Source organism: Nerophis ophidion, unplaced genomic scaffold (assembly GCF_033978795.1).
Source record: "Nerophis ophidion isolate RoL-2023_Sa unplaced genomic scaffold, RoL_Noph_v1.0 HiC_scaffold_42, whole genome shotgun sequence".
NCBI lineage: Eukaryota > Metazoa > Chordata > Actinopteri > Syngnathiformes > Syngnathidae > Nerophis > Nerophis ophidion.
In genome coordinates, this window is record NW_026906964.1 from 814001 (window position 1) to 820000 (window position 6000).

Sequence of the window (6000 nt, forward strand, 5' to 3'; positions counted from 1 at the left end):
CGCCAGGGAAAGACCTGGTGAGTTATCAAATGATCAAAAATGTAGGTAGCATCGGCAAAGAAGTGGTCTTGAAATTATATAATAGGATATATGAAGAAGGAAAATTACCAGATGAGTGGAAAACAGCTGTAATAATTCCAATATGCAAGTCAGGGAAAGATCCGGAAGAGGCAGGAAATTATAGGCCGATAGCATTGACCTCAAATTTGGGCAAAGTAATGGAAAAAAATGATTAATGAAAGATTAATATATTATTTAGAGTCAAAAGAAAATATAAAAAAACTACCAAAGTGGTTTTCGCAAAGCAAGAAGCACAAATGACCCAGCAGTGCAGCTGGAAGAGGAAATTAGAAAGGGACAAATAAATAAAGAAAGTATAATTGCGGACTTGGAGAAGGCATTCGACCGTGTCCCTCGGGAAGTCCTGTGGGGAGTGCTCAGAGAGTATGGGGTATCGGACTGTCTTATTGTGGCAGTCCGCTCCCTGTATGATCAGTGCCAGAGCTTGGTCCGCATTGCCGGCAGTAAGTCGAACACATTTCCAGTGAGGGTTGGACTCCGCCAAGGCTGTCCTTTGTCACCCATTCTGTTCATAACTTTTATGGACAGAATTTCTAGGCGCAGTCAAGGTGTTGAGGGGATCTGGTTTGGTAACCGCAGGATTAGGTCTCTGCTTTTTGCAGATGATGTGGTCCTGATGGCTTCATCTGACCCGGATCTTCAGCTCTCGCTGGATCGGTTCGCAGCCGAGTGTGAAGCGACCGGAATGAGAATCAGCACCTCCAAGTCTGAGTCCATGGTTCTCGCCCGTAAAAGGGTGGAGTGCCATCTCCGGGTTGGGGAGGAGACCCTGCCCCAAGTGGAGGAGTTCAAGTACCTAGGAGTCTTGTTCACGAGTGAGGGAAGAGTGGATCGTGAGATCGACAGGCGGATCGGTGCGGCGTCTTCAGTAATGCAGACTTTGTACCGGTCCGTTGTGGTGAAGAAGGAGCTGAGCCGGAAGGCAAAGCTCTCAATTTACCGGTCGATCTACGTTCCCATCCTCACCTATGGTCATGAGCTTTGGGTCATGACCGAAAGGATAAGATCACGGGTACAAGCGGCCGAAATGAGTTTCCTCCGCCGGGTGGCGGGGCTCTCCCTTAGAGATAGGGTGAGAAGCTCTGCCATCCGGGAGGAACTCAAAGTAAAGCCGCTGCTCCTCCACATCGAGAGGAGCCAGATGAGGTGGTTCGGGCATCTGGTCAGGATGCCACCCGAACGCCTCCCTAGGGAGGTGTTTAGGGCACGTCCAACCGGTAGGAGGCCACGGGGAAGACCCAGGACACTTTGGGAAGACTATGTCTCCCGGCTGGCCTGGGAACGCCTCGGGATCCCCCGGGAAGAGCTAGACGAAGTGGCTGGGGAGAGGGAAGTCTGGGTTTCCCTGCTTAGGCTGTTGCCCCCGCGACCCGACCTCGGATAAGCGGAAGATGATGGATGGATGGATGGATGGATGTAGCTAATGCCTTCAATAAATTCTTTGTGAGTATTGGACCCGAACTTGCAGCAAAAATCCCAGATCCACGGACAACTGGTAAAAATATCAATCAATCAATCAATCAATGTTTACTTATATAGCCCTACATCACTAGTGTCTCAAAGGGCTGCACAAACCACCACGACATCCTCGGTAGGCCCACATAAGGGCAAGGAAAACTCACACCAAGTGGGACATCGGTGACAATGATGACTATGAGAACCTTGGAGAGGAGGAAAGCAATGGATGTCGAGCGGGTGTAACATGATACTGTGAAAGTTCAATCCACAATGGATCCAACACAGTCGCGAGAGTCCAGTCCAAAGCGGATTCAACACAGCAGCGAGAGTCCCGTTCACAGCGGAGCCAGCAGGAAATCATCCCAAGCGGAGGCGGATCAGCAGCGCAGAGATGTCCCCAGCCGATACACAGGCAAGCAGTACATGGCCACCGGATCGGACCGGAAGAAAAAGAAAAGAAACGGCAGATCAACTGGTCTAAAAAGGGAGTCTATTTAAAGGCTAGAGTATACAAATGAGTTTTAAGGTGAAACTTAAATGCTTCTACTGAATAAAAATATGGAGGGATTGTTGGAGATAAATCTCAATTCTATGTTTTTAAATGCAGTGGGTGAAGAAGAAGTGTTGGATATTGTAAACAAATGTAAGAACAAAATGTCCACAGACTGCAATGACATTAGTATGGCATTGGTGAAAAATGTCATTACAGGAATATCAAAACCATTAACATATATCTGTAATCTGTCATTTCAAACCGGCACATTTCCGAATGAAATGAAAATAGCTAAAGTTATACCTCTGTTTAAAACTGGGAGCAAACATCACTTCACAAACTATAGACCCGTCTCTTTACTTCCACAATTCTCTAAAATATTAGAAAAACTATTCAATAACAGGTTAGATGCATTTATAGAAAAACATCATTTACTCCCTGACTGTCAATATGGGTTTAGATCAAAGAGATCTACATCAATGGCAATCATTGAAACAATAGAGGAAATCACAAATGCCATAGACAAGAAACAATATGCAATGGGAATATTTATTGATCTAAAAAAAGCATTTGACACAATTAACCATGATATATTAATCAATAAAATGGAAAAGTATGGAATCAGGGGAGTTGTACTAGACTGGCTTAAAAGTTACTTAAATAAGAGACAACCGTTTGTGAAGTTGGGGAATTGCTGTTCATCGTGTTTGGTTGGACATTGCTTGTGGTGTCCCCCAGGGGTCAGTGTTGGGGCCAAAATTGTTCATCCTGTATATCAATGATATCTGTAAAGTGTCTACATTATTGAAACGAGTCTTATTTGCTGATTACACTAATATTTTTTGTTCAGGGGATGATTTAAATCAATTACAGGAAGTCATTATGGAAGAAATGAGTAAACTAAAAGCTTGGTTTGACTATAATAAATTGTCATTAAACCTGACTAAGACTAAGTTAATGCTGTTTGGAAAGAGGACACGTGAAACAAGGGTACAGATACAAATAGATGGGGTGGATATTGAAAGGGTTTTCGAAATAAAATTCCTTGGAGTTACAATTGACTATCAAATTAACTGGAAAGCACATATAAAACATGTACAGTCTAAGCTGTCAAGAAGCATCTCAGTAATAAATAAAGCAAAGCAGGTTCTAGATCACAAATCACTCCACATTCTCTACTGTTCATTAGTTTTACCATATTTAACCTACTGTGTGGAAGTTTGGGGGAATAATTATAAAAGCTCATTAAAGTCAATAAGTATACTTCAGAAAAGAGCTGTACGTATCATCAACAATGTGGGATATCTGGACCATACTCATTCACTATTCTTACAGTCAAAAATATTGAAGTGTAATGATATTATTTTGTATCAAACTGCACAAATAATGTATAAAGCCAAAATAAATAAACTCCCAGGAAGCATTCAAAAATTGTTCAGCACACGAGAGGGGGATTATAACTTAAGGGGACATTTTAATTTCAAAATGCTTAGTTGTAGAACGACCATCAAAAGTTTTTGTATTTCAGTCTGTGGAGTGAAACTATGGAATGGTTTGAATGTGGAGTTAAAGCAATGTCCAAACATAAACCAGTTTAAAAAGAAGTTTAGGTACATGCTATTCCAGAGGTACACACATGAAGAAGGGCTTTGATATTGGCTTTCTTGTGTTACAAAAGAGTTAGGGGCTGCCCATTGAGGCACTGGTACTGCTGTTTTTTGGGGTTTTTTTCATGATACTATTTCCATGAGCACTTGTGGTAACGGTGTGGCTATGTATGTGTGTAGTGTGTATATGTATGTATATATCTATCATGTATGTGTGTAGTGTGCATATGTATGTATATATTTATCATGTATGTGTGTAGTGTGCATATGTATGTATATATTTATCATGTATGTGTGTAGTGTGCATATGTATGTATATATTTATCATGTATGTGTGTAGTGTGTATATGTATGTATATATTTATCATGTATGTGTGTAGTGTGTATATGTATGTATATATGTATCATGTATGTGTGTAGTGTGCATATGTATGTATATATTTATCATGTATGTGTGTAGTGTGCATATGTATGTATATATTTATCATGTATGTGTGTAGTGTGCATATGTATGTATATATTTATCATGTATGTGTGTAGTGTGCATATGTATGTATATATTTATCATGTATGTGTGTAGTGTGTATATGTATGTATATATTTATCATGTATGTGTGTAGTGTGTATATGTATGTATATATGTATCATGTATGTGTGTAGTGTGCATATGTATGTATATATTTATCATGTATGTGTGTAGTGTGCATATGTATGTATATATGTATCATGTATGTGTGTAGTGTGCATATGTATGTATATATGTATCATGTATGTGTGTAGTGTGCATATGTATGTATATATGTATCATGTATGTGTGTAGTGTGCATATGTATGTATATATTTATCATGTATGTGTGTAGTGTGCATATGTATGTATATATGTATCATGTATGTGTGTAGTGTGCATATGTATGTATATATGTATCATGTATGTGTGTAGTGTGCATATGTATGTATATATGTATCATGTATGTGTGTAGTGTGCATATGTATGTATATATGTATCATGTATGTGTGTAGTGTGCATATGTATGTATATATGTATCATGTATGTGTGTAGTGTGCATATGTATGTATATATTTATCATGTATGTGTGTAGTGTGCATATGTATGTATATATTTATCATGTATGTGTGTAGTGTGCATATGTATGTATATATTTATCATGTATGTGTGTAGTGTGCATATGTATGTATATATTTATCATGTATGTGTGTAGTGTGTATATGTATGTATATATTTATCATGTATGTGTGTAGTGTGCATATGTATGTATATATTTATCATGTATGTGTGTAGTGTGTATATGTATGTATATATCTATCATGTATGTGTGTAGTGTGCATATGTATGTATATATTTATCATGTATGTGTGTAGTGTGCATATGTATGTATATATTTATCATGTATGTGTGTAGTGTGCATATGTATGTATATATTTATCATGTATGTGTGTAGTGTGTATATGTATGTATATATTTATCATGTATGTGTGTAGTGTGTATATGTATGTATATATGTATCATGTATGTGTGTAGTGTGCATATGTATGTATATATTTATCATGTATGTGTGTAGTGTGCATATGTATGTATATATGTATCATGTATGTGTGTAGTGTGCATATGTATGTATATATGTATCATGTATGTGTGTAGTGTGCATATGTATGTATATATGTATCATGTATGTGTGTAGTGTGCATATGTATGTATATATTTATCATGTATGTGTGTAGTGTGCATATGTATGTATATATGTATCATGTATGTGTGTAGTGTGCATATGTATGTATATATGTATCATGTATGTGTGTAGTGTGCATATGTATGTATATATGTATCATGTATGTGTGTAGTGTGCATATGTATGTATATATGTATCATGTATGTGTGTAGTGTGCATATGTATGTATATATGTATCATGTATGTGTGTAGTGTGCATATGTATGTATATATTTATCATGTATGTGTGTAGTGTGCATATGTATGTATATATTTATCATGTATGTGTGTAGTGTGCATATGTATGTATATATTTATCATGTATGTGTGTAGTGTGCATATGTATGTATATATTTATCATGTATGTGTGTAGTGTGTATATGTATGTATATATTTATCATGTATGTGTGTAGTGTGCATATGTATGTATATATTTATCATGTATGTGTGTAGTGTGTATATGTATGTATATATCTATCATGTATGTGTGTAGTGTGCATATGTATGTATATATTTATCATGTATGTGTGTAGTGTGCATATGTATGTATATATTTATCATGTATGTGTGTAGTGTGCATATGTATGTATATATTTATCATGTATGTGTGTAGTGTGTATATGTATGTATATAT